The sequence below is a fragment of the Anas acuta genome, chromosome 8, assembly GCF_963932015.1.
Source record: "Anas acuta chromosome 8, bAnaAcu1.1, whole genome shotgun sequence".
NCBI classification, from domain to species: domain Eukaryota; kingdom Metazoa; phylum Chordata; class Aves; order Anseriformes; family Anatidae; genus Anas; species Anas acuta.
This window is the reverse complement of record NC_088986.1, coordinates 27,036,996-27,056,483: the sequence shown is the minus strand read 5'-3', so window position 1 is coordinate 27,056,483 and position 19,488 is coordinate 27,036,996. Positions and strand designations below refer to the sequence as shown.

Here is a 19,488-nt window from a genome sequence, read left to right as displayed (position 1 = left end):
TTCAATAAAATGCATGTTTTATTACTTGTGCTAGGGTATTTCTCAAACCATATCAGCACATTCCTGTTCTTGGATTCCTCTGCTGCCTCCCCCAGCTCCATTCATTCTCTAATTTTTTTCCCTTCTCTTTTCCATTACTCCTCATACTCTGTCAGTAAGGGAGGTTATTATCAATGATCGATTTTTCTCTTGATGTGTAATTGTTCAATGCTTACCTGTCAGGCTTCTTCATCTTTGGCCAAGCCCACATTGTCATATACCTGGTATAATGCGTAGTTAAATTTAAGTAATGGATATAATGACTCACAAGAAACCAATTTCAGTGTAATACGGAAGAAAAATGATGAGAGCTTCCTGACGTTCCCTGGGGAATGTCTGTCCAACCTCAACTAGTTTGAACCACCACTAGGGAACAGACAGAAAATTCCTTTTTTTTTTTTTTTTTTATCTCCTCCATTCTGAAATGGCAACCAAGTTAAATAAATAAGCTAAATGAAGTAAATTCCATCCGTAATTATACCCAATACTGAAAGTCAGGAAGAATTGCCTATGTATTTCAAAGAAGGAGCTTAAAGGAGCTTATTTTTGGCCACATTTTTTAGGCATTTCAGACATTAATTTTGGTGGTTAGGATTTCTAAAGAGCTGTGTAAAAGAAAAGATCATTAGAAGTGTGCCTGTAGGATACAGGCATTATTGTAATCCTTAAGGAAAAGACGTCTGTTCTTATTTAAAAACCTCTCAGCAGTACCACCATATAAACGTTTGCAGTGCTGCCTCCAGCCTGCTGCTGGTAATGAAACCTGCCTGCCTGCCTCCATTGCCCAACATGAACATGAAGTAAACGAGACATTCAAAATTCACTCATTTGGGTGTTTTTTTAAAGTATTATTAGTTCAGAAAAAGAAATGTACTGTCATTTCTCAAAAAATTATGTTGCCTACCTTCAACCGGAATAAATCAGTAAAACAACACCAGGCTGAGCACCATCCTAGGGCTTTCAGAACAACTTGCCTCCCGATGAATAAACGAGAGATAAGCTTACATTGCCTACGCTGAACCTGTGCCCAAGCACATCACTTCCTCCACCACTTAATGCTCACAGACCACAATTGCTCATCTGAGAGTTTGTGGTTAGAAGTCTGGGTTTTTGTTTGGCTTGGTGGTTGTTTTTTTGGTGGTGGTGGTGGTTTTTTTCCATAGTTTGTGTGTATATATCCTTTTTATCTACTTTGACATTGTGTTTTGCTTTAATCTGAGCACACTGGAACAAACAACCCGATCTGCATCTTTCACTCCTGAAATCAGTATTCTTCAAAACAAACCAATTTTTTTTATATTGCATATAACATCCTATGACAGCCCAAAATGAGTACAGTAGGCACACCTTTTAATGCTGATTATATTAATTGCTATTCAGGTCATAGCTTAGATTAATTATTGTGTTTGTGTAGGATGTTTGTTAAGAGGCTTCCTGATTGCTGTTCAGAAGATTGATTACTTGTTACATCTACTGCGTGGTTTCTGTGGGGAAAACATCTTTTAGGCTTCAAAATTTGCAAACATACTGAGGCCAGGCAGGGCCACTGAGAAGTGAGTATACGTACACCTGTCACGCTGAGACACCACAACATATTTCCGTGTGAATATCGAGCTAGAAAATGGAAGACACAAACAGATGTGTATTTTACAGTGTCTGAATCTAGAGATAATAACATAGCCTTAGGCACTGATGTACCTCTAGTAATTACATTGAAGAGAGAAATTTAAAAGCACGCAGAACAACATCAGTTGGCACATTTGTGTAGAAGAGTCAAATAATTTACAAAAGAATCCACCAGAACCACTGCTATACCCTTTGCACAATGTGCAAAAAAAAAGTTTCCATTTCTTGAATCTCAAATCTCATCATTTGACAATGGCTTTGCAGGCAAACCCTGTGTGAGATTTTTCCTAGAAATTTCCTGCTTTGGGGCAGAAGTGGGAATATTAGGCTTCCCGCGGGGAAAAAGAAAAAAGCACAAAGTTCCATTTAGTATCTGGAAGATTTCACAGGCATTCATGAGTACATGAGCTTTAAAGGAATTCAAGAATAAATTCAAGTGTCTCTGTATTCACTGTATCTCATACTTCTACTTCGCCATATACCCATACTTTTATTTTTAAAAATGGTACATCAAGTAAAATTACTTAATATCACAAGACAAAAATAAATTACAGCCAAGTTCCTTCCATTAAGAGCCTGTTTCTGGTTCACAAGCACACACTCTTTGCAAGAGCATCTTTAGACTTTGGGGAAGAAGAGAGGGGAGGAAAAAAGTTTTACTTTTGGCTGTTCTTCATGAGAAGTTCTTGTTCTGGTCTTTACTGCTTGTTTTGTCATTTAGCATAATGGCTAAGAAGATGGAGGAATGAGAGGAAATTATACAGTAGGGAAAATGACTTAATAGTAATTCATTTTTTGTAATCTAGCATTTTTCCATCCCATTTTCTTTACCCATCTTAAGACACTGACCTTCTATTTTCTCATGCTTTTCTTCTTGTACGCAGAAGCCCTCATTGTAGGTAGGCTGCTATCTTCAGACCGGACAGTCAATTCCTTGCCTCATACACAGCAAAATGAAGGTGTGATTTTATGTGCATGAATCTAGTTATGCTATTTGGATTGTGCTAGCACATGTAGAAAAAAAAACTAACAAGGACCAAGACCTCTGGGAACTCCAAGTAATGTGTGATCCTATTACCCTACACTTTCAGTGCTAATGCTATCAACACGGGATAAATCACACTGGCACAGATAGGCATTTTTGTGTACTAGCTATTCCCTGATTTTTCCTTGTGAACATATCCATTGTGCTGTGAACCAAGGAGGGGTGAAATGCTGGGCAGGCTGCTGATTATAATGGTTGCCTTTCTCTGAGGGCATTAGCTTCTGGAATAAAGAAATTTGGACCGTGACTAAAACACTGACTGTAGGTGTGACTGATCAGAGGAGTTAGGAGGACAGAAGACTTGACACATATACTTTTTGCTAGAATAATGTTCTAGGAAAAAGAAAGGAACTGTAGCTAAGTATCTGAAAATCAGGAAGAGGGCTGAAAAGCAGAAAGGTGAAGGTATTTCTTAACCTTGTCTGGAGAGATGCTTGGGCCCAATAAATGAACTGCCTCTGATTCATAATGCCTGTCAAGTGGGACCTTCTGCATATTCATACTGGATAAGCAGGACTGTGTTAACAGATTCTCTTCTCCATCATCAATTTTTCAAATAAAACAACAGGACTCCCAGTATTGCCTTACCATTTAGAAAAAAGACCCAGCTGTGGTTTCCTGAGGAATGACCTGAAATAAATGAGGATTAAGGAGGAAAAAAGCAGTAACAAAAAGCAGGGTTTAAGCTTCAATTATTTTTCGCCCTTTTTTTCCTGATGACCTCAGTTCTTCACACTCCTCCTTTCCCGTTTCATACCATTATCACCTCTCTATTTTAGTTTTACCTAGTGTGGCCGACAGTTAGTGATAACTTGTTTCAGAATTTGATTTTGCTCTTTTCCCCAGTGACTTCCCTTTCAGGCTGCTTTCTTGACCAAGGACACAGCTCACAGTCTACCTGTAAAAATTCATGAGTAAGGGTAGCACTGTCTTATAGCAGAACTGCTGTAAGCAAGCACTCCTGCAACACTCCCGTCACTGATCACATTTATACAGTATCACGTTATTCACACAATTAGCTCTCAGAAATAGTCGCAGTGCCTTCAGGGAGTCTGCTTTGGGTAGTAAGTGCTCTCAGCTGTGAATAAAGCATTCACATTTTATTCTTCGGCCAGAAGAGTTGGAACAGCATGTGTCAATGTGTCAATACTTCCTGTGAAGTGTTGCTCCTCTGTCCGTGAAACTTTACACTTCTGAGGCAGTTAACCATGCTGTGGTACTTCTGCAAGTAAAAAATCCCAATAACGGTATCAGTATCAATTGTGATTGGTCAGAGAACCAAAACTTAATTTAGTTTGCATGCACTTCAGTGTCAAAATCTTCAGCTTTTGCAGTCTAAACAGTTTTGTTTTTTTTTCCCCCCCAAAGAAAAAATATTTTAAAGATACTCCAGAAAACAAACATTTGAGGATATAATTTCTTAACTTTTTGGTCTACTGCAGCTTTAATGAAGTCACAAGTTATTCCCGCTTTATCCTAACCTAGACTTTCCCACAGCATTTCATTAGAGATGATAAAGTAAGCAACATAGTCTAGGTTTTATCTAGGTTTTCACAGCACTAAAGAGTAAATATATATTTCTATGGAGATTTTATTCAGCCACTATTGATATGATCCAGGCATCTAAAGATGATCTCTCCTTAAGCTCCGGAATAGTATAGGGACATCGCACAGAATCTGCTTTGCATGTAACTTCTTTTGCATTATGTCATGCGACAGTAGAAAAACATGGATTTCTTCTAAAATTGATAAAGAAACTGTACTGACATAAGGAAGTTGCGTTGTCCTTATGAGTACTTGGTTTGTCTTGGATCATTGCAAAAAACTAAGTAAGCCTTTCCTAGCCCTTCTTATTTGTCTAACATCTCAAAAGCCAAAATAAATCCTTCATGCACTTTCTCAAAATTTGACATATACTACAATTGCCTTTTAAAATATCATAAAGATAAAGCACAAAACCACCAAAGAGACTGGAGTCTGTGGTGCTGCTTTTATAGATTAATGATGCATTTTCTTACAAGATCACTCGTACACTTAATTGTTATTCTTGGTGTCTCACTGGTTCAGAAAAGTTCTGTTCCCGAAGTGTCACACGCGCATGCATCACTGCTGCCTGTTCTGCTAACACCATGCAGGCAGCATACTGCAGCCTGCTCTCAAAGCACAACTTCCACTTGCAGAACATTTGGTCTATTCCTAATTTAATTAGATTCATTTGGTGAATTATTTTAAAATGTCATACTTCATAACTGGTGTTTTTTAAATGCTGATATAATGGGGAAAAATTAATTCTACATGTAGTCCAGTAATACAATAACTCCAAACAATAAAACAGAGGGAGAGAAATCTTCATGTGAGATGACTGGGGGAGTACATCTCTTATCACTGTGATCTCATTCTTTTTACCTTCACGATCATTCATCAAGGGATTGATTCTATTCTCTGTGTCCTGATTTAACACAGTGTATCCCCTCATTATTATTTTCAACATCATAGACTCTTGCTGCTGTTTGCATACCTCAGTGTCTTGGAGCAAATCTGCTTCACTTAAAACTTATGAAAATATTTCCAGTCTTTTGTGGGAATTAAGAAAAGCACATGAAGGACCCATCCATCCCACGTGGAAGAGTAAAAGTACCAGATACCTATAAGGCCTGACCTTATTCCTTGGGCTTCTCCCTGGAGCATTCCTACCCCTGAGGTACTCCTGAGCACAGGACGCGGCTGCTCTGCTGCCTGAGCAGAAATCTTCTCCACAGCACAGCAGCATGCGAGCACCTGAGCTTCACAGACCAGTGCATGACAGCGTGTCATCATGACAGTGACAAAAGAGCAACTGTCTCTCAGCAAAATAATAAAAGTGACAATCAGATCTATCAAAACGCTATCAAGATTGGCAATGCCTCATGGCAGAGATCATCTTCGTGTGCTTGAGCAGAGCCTCTCAGCAGGCTGTTGGTCTAGGACTGCTCTGTGACTTGTTACTGCAGTAGCAGTGTGTAAACAAACATTAATAGTTAACATGTCCAACAGCCCAGCAGAAAGATTTTCTCCCTGCTTAGCTTAGGCCATTATATTAATTTCGTTATTGTAACCGAACCATAAACATTTTACAGAGACTTACGGTATTCAATGTAATTGTGTTTCTGGAATCAGAAGGCTGGACTTGGCCTGGCAGTCTTCTGAACTACAAAGAAGTGAACAGCAGGATCGGGAATACTGAGCTGAGAAGCTTTGACATAATTCACTTGATAACGACAAATGCGTGCGCTCTATCAGGTGCAAAATCAGAACCTGAGCACCACTATTAGATTTTATCCTAAACTCTTCTGCAGAACGATGAGCACCATTATTGTAGAAAAAGCTAGTAGGACCCTCAGCATCTGTCCTTTTAGTCCATTTATCTCATATCAGCCCAAGCCTGACTTTACCCAGCTATTGTAGACTCTGCTAACAAAGCCATGAATTTGCAGGTGGCATTGAAAAAATAATAACCCATTCACAATGTGACTGACCAATATCAAGCATCTTAAAGGTGCCCTGAAGGACTTCTAGCCCGCAGTGTAATTTAATTAAGATATCCAAGTGATAGCAATTATATCATTTATGACAGCTATTCTATTATAAAGCATTTTTTAATTAACAAAAGGTGATACCTGTGAAGGCTGCACTGCTATGAAACATGGTTTACACTCAGAAACACAATTGTTATTCACATTTACTCATGTCACACATTTGTTTTACTGCCTTTTTATCTGCTTTTCTGTCTAGCCCATGTTGAAAGCATTGCAGGCAAAGCACATGCAGTTGGCCTGCTCATTCAAACCATGTTTCTTTTTCTATGGCTTTCTGTATATCCATAATAAACTAAAGCCTAGTCTGTTAACATTAACAGAGATTTCTTGAAAGCTATATGGATCGTGTTTATCTCTTCTGTTTGGGAATGAGTGGACAATTAGGACAGCCCAAGCTGAGAGCAGCCAGTGCTGTTCTCCGGGCTGTGGGAACACCTCACTCAAACTGCGTCCCCTGCGCTGGCACCAGGGGGAGATCAGCTGTGGCAAACCAGGCCAGCTTCAGAGAATCGTGATGTATGTGGAGCTAAGAGCTGCTGGGGAGTGACTGGATGATCTGGGACCTCATAAATACTAGGATACCTCCTGGAGCTTTTATTCAATTGCCACTCAGGTTTTATTCAGTGAGAACATCTGTTGATTTCAATGAATTCTTGACTAGGAATTAATTTAATTTAATCTCTGGATAGGATTTGCCTCATTGAAAGGAACTTCAGAATTTGAATAAAATCATAAAGTTCTAATGAAAAACTTCCTGTAGCATCAGATTATTTTATAACATAATAAATATTTAAATATCTCTTCATATATTCAACATACTCAGTTTGAAATAGTTTTCTTCTTACATACTCACATACACCAAAGTACTCTGATTTTTTCTGTTTTTGAGCATTGCAGCCAAAACTTTGGATTAAGCCAGGTTTCCTGTCATCCAGATATAGAGAGAGGCAGTTTCTCCAGTCTGGGGAGCAGGGAGGACAGACACAGGACAGGACCCTGCACAGAAATGTTAAGTCAGAGCTAAAGCTGCTTGCAAACCTGAATATTTATCGTTGTTCTTCTAAGTTTCCAACTTCTAAATCTGCAAAATAATGTTTACAAAATTAAGTCAAGAAAAGCAGCCTAAGAAATATTGGCACTGTAGAAAGCTTTACTAGGCATAAAGTCAGATGGAGAAATTGATTTTATAATCTAAAGCTAGTCAGTACTGAGTTCCAAAATACATACAGATAAGTATAGAGATATAGATGGTGATAGTCACAAATGTTTGCAAGGAGGCAGGAGATAAACAGATTTTTTAAATAGCTTCTATGACAAAGACAAGTAACTCTCAGCTTGCTCATCAAATAAATTGCAGCAATAAGTCATTTAAAATAGCTCATAGTGACATACTAAAGTTAGTACAATCAAGCAATTTAACGGGCTTGTTTTCTTATGTACGTTTTAATTGTTGGCCAACTTGTGAATTCACAAGTGCCAACGTAAAGTATCATTTATTGAACTAACATATGCAAATGCTGTGTAACAAAATTCATAGCAGTAATCTCAAATCCATTTAAAATTTAGAGCCCTATGCTGACTTGAGTTATCAGCTAAAATTTAGAGATCTTCCATTGATTTCACTGCAGTACTTCCAGTAGACACCCAATCAAAAATTAGGAGAAATGAAAGTAAAGAAATCTAAGGGCATAAATCTTTTGAAGTTGCCTTTTTTTTTTTGCATTAACATATCACAGATGGCCATGCTGAACAGGGTGATCTTATATGCCGTCTTAAAGGCCATCATTACAAGCAGAACTGTGCCACTGCCTACCCTTAACATACTTCTATTTGGGCCTGAATGTACTCGCATGGTCTGCACAAGGTGTTTTTTATATAAAGCATAATCAACAAGACTTAAATGCTGCATATCTTTAAAGAGACGTATTGATTTCTTCATGACATAGTACAGCCCTGTGTCTGAGGAAGGAATACCTCCCCTTCTCTGAGGGCTTTTATTTTTGCACCCTTATAGTGATTCATTTTATAGACAGCTATTTTTCATTCTAATAAGTGTACTTCACAGAGCTCCTCTAGTACAAACTGGGAGCTAAAACTCCCTTTAAAGATAAATGCTGTAAGGCACTATATTGCTTAAATTGCAGAGTAACTGTAGGAATACACAGAGGCATATCCATCATCGTGGTCAGGCAACTCCATGCCTTTCTGGCTCCGGGTGCTGCGGCACCCAGCCACAAGAGCATCTCACCTCAGAGAGGCATCTGAGCCCCGTGGAGCTGACATAGGCACCGTGCCCTCACCAGGGGGCTGCAGGAGATGGAGCTGGGCTGCCCTGGGGCACTCCCATACTGGGCAACCCTGATCTAGGGCTGCACAGCCAGGGTGCTGGCAGCTGCTGCAAGCTTTTGACCTTTCCTTTACAACACTAGGCTGCAAATCACCTCACCTGCTGGAAAGCAGTGCTACAGCCAACCAGCAAGTCATTAAGCAGCATTTTTACTCAAAAACAGTAAAAGAGCCAGATGGGCTGGGAATGAAGAAATATAATTTTTCAGATTTCAAATGGCAGCAGTTAATTGCATTACTTTATCTGAGGTGTTCTCTTTATCGCGTCTTCTGCAAGACAAGCCTGTGATGGGTGGAACTGATAGGGAACATAATATGCTGTAATTTATTACTTCCCATGGTGGTTCACTGAGAGGAGCACACTCAGAGCTTCTTTTTATCAACTTACTCCATAATGGATTGAAATGTATTAAGATAAAAGGAATCCCTGCCCTTAAACTGTACCTTCAGGCATCCTAGCAGGCAATTGTAGAAAGCCTGTTTTTCCATTACAGAAAAAACACATTTAGTCTCTTCTCGTGTAGAACTTCCCACACCTACCACAGGTCAGTTTTTTTAGGGTGTATTTGTACTACATTTGTCTGGAGTCACACTACTCATTCTGCCATATGCAGCCAGGCTTTGTCTTGGCAGAGGACAACACCACAGGTATAGAGGTGGCAGCACCACATCCATTCAGGGCAAGAGTACTGTGGTACCAAGCAGCACTGCGGGCTGTACTCAGCCCAGGCTAGCAGGGATACCTGAGCTGGAAAATTAACACAGGTGCCACACGTGGCTCCTCCTTGTTACAGCGGAGGCTGCAGAGGTTGAAAACGCAGCCTCATATTGCAGCAGCCTTACCAAAGCTCTAGGGAGAAAAAAAGCTCTTCACTTCCAGATACAAATTACTTCAGAGCCAGCTCAATAAGCAAGATACCCAATTCAAGGAAGTTGTATGCAACACAATGATGAAAACATACAACTGAAAGTTTTACATACATTTTCCTAGGCATTTCATGCCTTAGAGATAGATGCGCTTGTATTTCAGGTAGAAGATTTTTGTTCCAGCTTGGGACGTCTCTGTCCTTTGGGACAGTAACTGAAGCCACGAAATATTTCCGGCAGCCTGGCTTTATCTCCGCTTTGCACTGCTCTGAGTTTTCTACTTGAGGCAGCTGAGCCTGAGGGGCAACAGCAGAGATAACAGGTTCTACACCCCTACCTCTGCATGGGGCAGGAGCAGCTGCTTTTGTTTCTCTTACCCTGAGATCCAACCAGTTGGAATTTGCATAATTAAATGTTTTGAAAAATGGCAGGCTGGTAAGAGTCAGTGCAACCACATAACATCTGCAAATTTACACTTCTGGTAACAGTCTGAGTACACATCACCTTTGGAAATTGTATATTTTTCAGTGATATGCTATTATTTCTTATTACGGATATATGTAATAAGGGAAATTACACGAAAATCCCCAACACATAACCGAGTAAGTTACCAGCTCATCACAAAGTTTGCTACCTTTCCTCAAAAGATACTGTACATGTGATTGGATTACTTATATCAGTGCAGTATTCTAATGTGGACTTGATGAGTGCCTTCATTCTCTTCCAAAGTACTACGGGCTATAATCCGAATGCACAATTCATTGTGTGTACTAATACAACATCTTTTCACTGTATAATGAAATTCAACATCTAAATTTGTTTCTCTAAGAATTCCACATTATGTGGGAATACACTGTGATTCATTAGAAACATTTATTTTACCATCTTGACAAACAAAGGAAGGCAAAACAACATAGCCCACCTTTTAAGAGAAATGAGATGAAATTGAATTTCACTTACAATTGTCATTTTTGTTTATGTTACTTTTCCTTCATCGCTTTCATGGTTCACATACACACAAGGGTCCTCTGAGTCTGAGAATTCTGTGAAAAAATGATCAAATATAACAAAAATGAGTGCAGATTCTATTGCAATAGAAAGAGGGTGGGTTTTTTAATATATTAAAACCAATGTTTCTGCATAACATCAGCAATTCTAATTGTGGTGTTTGACATTCAGCGTTAATCTACTGGCTCTAAAGCTTATTAAAATGGCAGTAGACACAGCAGTAATACAGAAGCAGGTCAGAAATTCTGAAGAATAATACTGACATTAAGAATCAGAAATAAAATTACAGTTAATATAGAAATATAATTTTGCATTAAATCCACTGGCATAGAATCAATAATACTCAGGAACAGAACGAGCAGTGCCTACAGATGCAGACAGTTCCAGAAGTGCAGCTGAGACATTCCCAACAAGAATTTCTTCTCTTTAGTTCCCTTTATTTGTTGTCCGTCTGGCTTTGCATTTTCTTTTCTCTATGGCATTAGACAGAAAATTAGTACAAAGACAAGAATTCTCTTTGCAAAAGAGATCCATGGGGCAAAAGAAAATGGTTTGTTCCTGGCCTAGCCACCACTCAGGTGAGTGCTCATTACTCACCTCTGTGACTGACCTTCCCCAGCTGTAACTTCGGAGGCAGCTGAACTACAAATCATTGAGATCTACAGCTAAAAATATGCAAAAACTAATTATCATATTATTTAAACATGGGTTTTAAAACTCTTGTAACTTTAGGTGACAGTTTTGCTATCCTTATTTATAGCAAATACACTACATTACTACATACTGTTGCATGAAGAACCCACTGAAATCACTGTGAATATATAAAATAGGGGCAATGGTTTATGGAGAAAGATAACTTGCCTCAGCTTAGCAAAGCCACCTACTTCCAGTGATAGCCAAGTAAAAGATTATGATAATTTGGAGAATTTACTATTGAATTGCACTCAACTCTTGTCTCATCATGAAGATTAATAAAATACCAATTTATTTTGGTAGCGCTCTCATGAATGCACATATTATTCAGAGTAATCTTTGCAGGCGTTTGATTAGACCATCTCAGAGGATAACTGTCTTTTTGAAAGAAAGCCAAACGACATACCCACACCACCACCCACCTATGTTTTGCATCACATCTGACAAACAAGTTATTTAACTATTGCTACTACTCAGGAATGGTCTACAGCAGTCGAGTGTCCCACAGAGTAAGTGAAAATGATCCCATGAAAATTATTAAAGCAAACAGTGGTTTGTGACAGACAACAATTAAGGAATACCATGGAGGATTTGCTACTCCTCTGCTCATTGTCTCACCATATTATATAGTCAATATCCCACAGATTATGAAGACTAGACACATGACTATTTGTTCTAGTTGTACATTTAGGCAAGAAGATAGCATTTAAGTTGGAAGTAAAATCTGTTCCCCAAGGGTGAATACTTCAATAAGAAATGTGTCTTTACAAAGCCAGTTACATTTGGATTTCATTTCCTCCTCCTCCCCCCCCCCCTTTTTTTTTTAGTACAGGGACTTGTGTTTCAGTGCATAAAAATGGCTTTGTATGAAGTCTGTGTCAATCAGTATAGCTTCATACAACATATTTTGTAACATCACTCTTCATCATGACAGTTTGCCAGTATTCAGAGTAAAACGTAACACCTGCAGTCACAATGAGATAATGCAATGTGCCTTCCACCAAAACCAGCTGTACTTTCAAGGTATAGCATATCCCACAGTTCTGGAATTCTTCCACTTACAGGAAAGAATAAAATTTTCAGGTAAAACAAAGAATCGGAAGCATGTTCACACACCTGCATGCATACAGAGAAGGTAAAGTACTATATATAGAAAAAAATCCTTTACACTGGAATTTATATCAAAGACTTTGCAAAAGAAACATCCTCAGTGCAGCCCTCAGTACCATTTGCTGCTACTGTTTACATGTGCAGGAAAGAACCCAAATTTGCTGTCCTAAATCCTGCTGTCCTTTGAAATAATAAAATCCTAATGATGCCTTGAGGCAACAAATAATGAAAGTAATTTTGTTGGGACAGAACTGGTTGTGCCCAAGTCCAATACACATTTATGCCCCAGGAATAGTTTTTTACATCATAAATAACACTCACGCATCCAAGTAGCTATTTGTATATATAAATGATCTTTTTACAGATAAGCACAAATGTGACAGAATAGGCATAATTTAGCTCTTTATTCACAATTTAGGGTGCATTTTCACATTGCCCTTAAGCCATTCAATCTACACCACTTCACTTCTGTCCCCAGCTGTTGTATCCCTTCTGGCACTCAAGTAGGCAAGCAGTACATCAGATCAGACTTGATTGAATGGAAAACAGACTGAGAAAATAAAGCCTTGGTTTCCAGACACTTCAGCCCTCTCATCTTGTTCACCACACAGCAGTATAATTGCTAGGTATAGAGGTGGCACAATTGGTGGTAAAAATAAAAAATAAAAAAATAAAAAAATAAAAGTAAGAGTCTCCAAGTTTGTAAGAAACTTGTCTCTGGAGGCAAACTGAGATCTGCCAGCTTGGAGCCCCTCAGCTCACCAGCAGGAGCACAGGAAGAGGGACTGAGCAAGCAGCACACTCTGTTACATTGCAGACTGATGTTGGCTAGAGGCAGAGGTGGGCCCACAAAGGTACCGCTCCAAAAGGTTTTTCCAGTGGGTCCACTGCAAGGTGCTGCACCAGAAAAGTGTCACAGTAGGAAATCTTCAAGACTTCCCATAGCCCCCAACCCCGCAATTAGAATAGCTAGCTAAGCTTGTGCTACTTAAAAGAATAGCCCTGTTCTCATTTAGCATGAAACTCGCTGTAGCATCTGGAAGCCCTCAGTCTGTTCTACAGCAAGGGAAAGGTAGGGCTGCAAGCAGGCACCTGCGGCACGGGTTCATTCCTCCCTGTGCATGTCTGCATATGTACAGCCCTATCCCAGCCTTACAAATGTGGCCCTCAAAGCTTCTGATGTGCAAAACATCTATTTTAAACACCACAGTAGAGCTCTAACTGCAATTTGAGCTTCACTGAATCTGAAAACTGCCAAATAAAGCATTAATTATAAATTATTACCTTTCATGTTATCCAGCCAATCAAGCCAAACATGCAACTTGAGCTATTGTATGACCCACATGTCATACATTTTAAGTTTTAAGTTATTTTCACACCTACCTAGTAGGACACCAGCATTACAAACTTTCATTACCTAGTTAGAACCTGCACGGAAGTCAGAAGTATACAGCTTGAGTGGGTGTCATTTTACATTTGTTTTCTTCATCTTCATAGCAACTGCCTGTACTTTTCTTGTTACTCAGTATTCAGGTATAGTAGGAATAAACAAAAAGCCTTTATAATTTTGGAATTATTTTCTATTTTGCACTATACATTATTGCATCCCGCTTATGTAAAATACTTTTGAAGTTTTAATCAAATATGGTAGCCTTCAGTTCCACCTAAATAGTTGTATACTGTAGAACAGCTGTTTGCTATTAAATAGTTTTAACAGTCAGCTTTGGTGGACTGTCAGCTAATTCTTGAAGCTACATTAATGGGTTACATAGTATTTTAGATGCCTTTCCAGGTTAAAAAATACCACAAAGAAAAAAAGTACAGGTTTTGTACATCTTTCTCAGTAATCAAATATATGCAACATTTAAACTATTTGTGTGACAATTTCGGTATGACAAGTTTTTGTCCAGCTGTATTATCAACAGATGATTTTTAAACTGCATGCAAACCTATCCTATTACATACCAAAAACTTGTCATAATATAGATAACCAGTGAGACCTTGGTGAAAAACAGTTTTCAGTGTAACTCCCTTTAAAAGGGACACAGAAGTCATGATAATTCTCTGCTTTTATGACCCATGTAGTTTTCATTTAACTCATTACAAAACATCATGCTTATTTCTCAGTAACTAAAGATTTTAATTGTGTTTCTGCACTGCTTATTTTCAACCTCATACAGTAGTTAGTATATACATGACTGTTTTTAGGAGCTGTGATGGATGGTCTATAAAAAGAGCTGACCAAGGTGCAATTGCTGAAAGCAGTTCAGGGGAATGCTGCACCAAACATTGCACAGTAGCGCTTCAAATAAACACCACATCAGCTCTCCCTCCTGCTCATTTCATTTGATTTACACAGAGGTCAAGTTAAAATTCTTGGCCTGTATCTGGATGTACTCAATTGCTGGGACCTATAACATCAATGAGCCTTCACAGATGTTACTTGAGAGCTGTCCTCCTGGAGAAAGAGGAAGCCCTACCATGGAAGATGGAGCTTCCCCAGGAACCCATGAGAAATCTCAGAGCAACCTTCCCCAGAAGTCACAGCCATCACATCCCACCTGCCTCCATGACTTGCAAGGCACATTTCATCATTTGTCTGAGTGAAATAAAAACAAAGTAGTTATTTATGCCATCTACCAGAGAAAAAACACATGGTACTCACAAACGTCTGGCACAGAGAGAAGCACCAGCTGAGCACAGCTTACAGTAATCACCCACCCTGCCCAGGAGGGTTTGGTAGTCCACCCTCTCCAGCAGGGTGCAACAGCCCACACAGACTACAATGCAACACTCCAGTTTGCTCACGCTGTAACATTTCCTGATTTTTTTCCCAAGACAATATTTCTACACTCTCATTACTTCAATCTCATACTCAACTAGTCTAAACCTGCTCCATTGTTGCCTAGGGCAAGCTGGGGATCTGCGTTATTCCTATCTTCTCACTCAGAGCATATCCCCACACAACTGCTCAGAAGCAGAGTGGCCCCGCACTGGGGAAGAGGACCACCTTCACCAGCTATGTCCTTACTGATGTGGGGGGACACACATCCTGCATGGCCAGGAGTCCCAGCAGGCCCACTGACAGCCCCAGGCACAGCAAGGGCTGGAGTAGGAACATCCATAGAGCCCCATCAGGAACAGTAGGAGATGTGGCTATAACACAAACCTCAAGCCCACCCAGGAAAAAAAATCAGAGGAGGACCCTGGCTTGAGTTTAAGTAGGGCCTGACCAGGGGTCCACATGGGGCTGGTCAAGGTCGTTAAGGCCTGATGGGGTACACCCTGCCCTCACAGCACATTTCTCAGTCTTTTTGCCATCCACAGATGTTCCTTGTGAACCAAAAATCTGAATGCAGTTATTTCTAGCTAAAATAAAATAAAATAAAATAAAATAAAATAAAATAAAATAAAATAAAATAAAATAAAATAAAATAAAATAAAATACTGAGATTTTCTTCATGTTGCCTGCACCCTAATTCCCTCTGCCATCACAGAGACGATTTAATGTCTCAGTTGTCACAATGCCCCTGTTCCCTTTCTGATCCACCATGGTAACTGAGACCATCCCTCAATAAGACCACACCAGCTTTCCCTGGCACAGAGATGGCACATTTCAACTGTCATATTTTAGACATCTCCTTTTTTGACTCCCTCCCTCAGTGGCTCCCATTCTAAATTCATGGATAATTGAAGATAATCAAAAAGAACGAGGAAGATGAGCTCTGTATCAGACCACTCAATATAATGTGAGTGGCACCCTTTCCCGCTGGGGACCCTGCAGGGTGGCAGCATGGCTGCATGAGCTGATCTAACAAAAATGCACAGAAAACCGCTGAGCAGGACCGTGGTGATCTATCTCCTCTGCTGTTGCGTCTGAGGAGGCCTCTAATAGATGGGCTGGCTTTGCCAGGACAAGTGCCAGTATGCTGACAGAAATGGATGTTATGTCCCCTGTGATTTCAGTTCCTCAAACCCAAATATGCGTGTAGCATATGAAGGAACTTAGATTTGCTTGGAACTGTTGCCATATTGTTTAGCCAGAGCTTAGCACAATGGGGTCCCAGTGGTATGCACCTCATGATATTACAAAAGCTATAAATAGGAAAGTGATTATATTGCCAGATACCTGCTGACACAAGAGGAAAACGCCAATATTGAGTTTCTCAAACAACAAAAATACACTTGGGTCAGTGTCAGTAGATCTGCCATAAAGTATCATTAATGCCAGAATCACCAAGTGGTCAAAATAACATCAGCAAGGTTGCCAAGTCAAAGATCGCCTCAGAAGCATAAAATTGTCAAGTGGGAATAAGCAGGCTTTTCCCCGGAAAAAGTGGGCAGAGTTTATTCAGAGGAAACAAAAATCCATTAGACTAGTCAAGCAATTTGAAAAGCATTTAGAAAAATAAGGATCTTGAGTAACTAAAAAGAAATAATGTTCTGATAGGAATTAAGTGCCTTTACAAATGTGATCATATTATACCAATGGTGATATGGTAATAGTTTTGCTAAATCTCTTGGTAACTCTCCTGTGAACTAGAAAATTCCAGAAGCCCGAACAGATTTAGATGATATAATTTAATTCCCTCTTCACCAAGCAAATTATGCCGTGTTCCTGTTACACAGTGACAAAGGGCCACGGAAAGAGGGAAATACAGTCTTCCCGTAATGGTGATGCAAATTTTAAAATGTTTTTCCTATGATATATTTTCAGCTACTAGTATTGGAGAGAGGGATGATCTAATAACAATAATCTGAAAACTACTCCAGGTACCAGGAATGCCTTGAGGTGATCTGCCATAAGGCTTTAGAAGAAACAGTGCAATATATTCAGGGATTACAGAGTTCGTCATGCAAAAGCATTTCTCTCTATTCTGAGCTATATGTAAATTTGGGATAGGATCCCTACCTCATGGAGCTATTGTCACGAAGATTAATTAGTTAAGCCTACGTTCCACAAGACAAAGTGCCAGATCTTTAGAGACTTACATGTAAATATCTTTAAAAAAAAAATAAAATTAAAACATCTGACTTTTAAGGACCTGCTTGCACTGCATTTGTTTCAGGATCAGGACAATAACCTGCAATGTATTTTCAAGCTTAGAAGTGCACAAAGTTGTTAAGTATTATTATTTATTTTTGGTCAGTCACATCCTCCCTGGTTTAATCTTTTTAAGTCTCTCCAGAAGTTATTGATTTAAACATTCTTTTATTTTCTTTTTGCTGTTTTTGGTGAATTCACAGTGTGCAGCCCGCAGCTCAGAGTTCAAAGTGCTTGTCTGACCATCCAAATGCCTCTCACTTGGGAGCTCTGTGAGAGCATTGAATCTTCCACTGAGATTTTAGCACTTTTTCTTTTTTAACTTAAATCATTTTAACTTAAAATGCTGTCACTGCAGTGATGAAATGTTATTGATGGTGAATTGTTCTCGTCTACAGCCATCCCTGTATTCATCACAACAATAATTCTACAGACATTGACCAAGATACTCTCAAACTGGCTAATGGATGTAGTGATAACATGAATTATTATGCGACGTATTCTGTGTCTTGCCAATCGACTACACTGACTATGTGCCCTTAGACAGAGGACTCCTAATGAGTAGTATCTCCCAGTTAATGGTTTCAAAGTCTGGCTGTGTAATAGTAAACACATAACTAGAAATCACATGGAAAATGTAAGCATTAGGGCAATTTTTGCTATCAGTTGTTACTGTCCAATTAGTCATCAGCAAAGTATAGCGTGGTACCGAGTGGAAAACTTGAAATGCTCTTTTGGAAAGGAAAACAGAAATACTCTATTATTTCTGAAAGTGTGACTTGAATGCAGTAATTTACTGCACAGCCTCACTCCACGTTTGATTCAGACTATATTTATTTATTGTCTAGTGCATCTGAGCTAACTACCTTGAGGCAGCAGTATAAAAATCGGTTGCTGTAACTTGCTTCTTGAAAATTTATTTTGCTCCTTCTTAAAATCTTGGCCTGCTTGACCTCAGCAGCCTTCACCAGTTTGAAAATGCAAGTTATAATCCTCTGTAGGGATTTAGCCAGGTGTCTATTACAGCATGTAATCTGTGATACAGCTTCCAATATTCACGCTGAAGAAAGGTTAAGCCCCCCTGTCTTTGTTCCCGAGTAAAAAGGTCCATGAGGTGTTAGTGTGGACAGGAAGCAGATTGAAAGAAGCAACATCTTCAATCAAGCCCTAAGCCTGTGTATATGCCACTGAAGGGTGTCCGTGATGGAGGCTTTGCCTGAGAGGCAGCAATCGTATTTTAACCCTTGAACAGTAGCTGCAGCACTGCTGCTGGCTGCCCTGGTGACGTTCAAAGATCACACTACTACTGCTAGACATCTGGTTTTATCCTAAATCCTTACTCAAGGGTCACCATCACCAAGTTGTGCCCATGGGTACACTTGGTAAGACACTGTACGGCCTGGCAGGGAGACTGGACGGTGCCTGCCCTCAGTGCCCCGGGGCTTCAGGCCCCTCGCACAACACGGAGCGCCTCTGACAGACTTCCGAGCTCACTGACACAGACACTGTGCGTGAACACAAACCAAACTCAGCGTCTTGAGGAGAAACCCTCCTGGGACCAGTCGGTCCTAGTCAGCAGCTTCTCAGATAACTCTGCTTTTTCCAGTCGTGGCTGAACAGGATCAAAACGCGTGGTAGAGCTTTAGGCCCCTGGGCCGCAGGCTAGCACCTGCAAACAGGCACTTCCCAAAGTCCACACTTCTGAACTGCAACAGCAGCAGTTTCGGTAATATTTTGAATTCCATGAGTGACAAAAAATAATAGCAAGTTAATTTGACTGCCTGCAAGGAGCTATTTAATACCAATCTCCGATTACTGTACAGCAGAATAGTGGGTTTCTTCTAGATGGTAGTGGTGTTGGGAAGGCCGCAGCAACCTTTTATGCTAATTGGCAGTAAAGCATTTAGAAGTATTTATTAGTGTTTAATTATTTAGAAATCTCTTAATGGCATAAATATCATTTTTAAAAGTTATAAATATTTTCCACCTTGTCCAGCTGAAAAGCTGTTGCTCAGAGGACTTAAATTAAGATCTATTTATGGCAGCCTGCTGATCACAAAATTACTTACCGCTGCTAATGCTCCGGTCTTTTAGATGTCTCCAACACAGAATGTGCTTAGTTTTGACAAATCAGG

The 19,488-nt window shown here is 39.6% G+C and overlaps 1 protein-coding gene and 1 long non-coding RNA gene across 12 annotated transcripts in view; one reads left to right on the top strand and one right to left on the bottom strand.

Moving 5' to 3' along the window:
* NTNG1 (netrin G1) overlaps positions 1-19,488 on the top strand; it is a 160,286-nt gene that overhangs the window by 48,588 nt on the left and 92,210 nt on the right. The gene's annotated exons all lie outside the window — the stretch shown is intronic.
* LOC137860505 (uncharacterized) lies at positions 1,086-15,621 on the bottom strand. 5 transcript variants are annotated; one of them, XR_011098956.1, is made up of 7 exons: positions 11,104-11,190; positions 10,876-10,979; positions 10,459-10,541; positions 7,139-7,281; positions 5,835-5,897; positions 5,356-5,493; positions 1,086-3,932 (listed from the first exon to the last, which is right to left on the bottom strand). It is a non-coding gene; the product is annotated as an uncharacterized lncRNA (long non-coding RNA). The 5 variants fall into 5 exon arrangements; XR_011098959.1 differs by having other exon boundaries at positions 5,370-5,493; XR_011098957.1 differs by lacking the exons at positions 10,876-10,979; positions 11,104-11,190 and adding an exon at positions 14,975-15,621.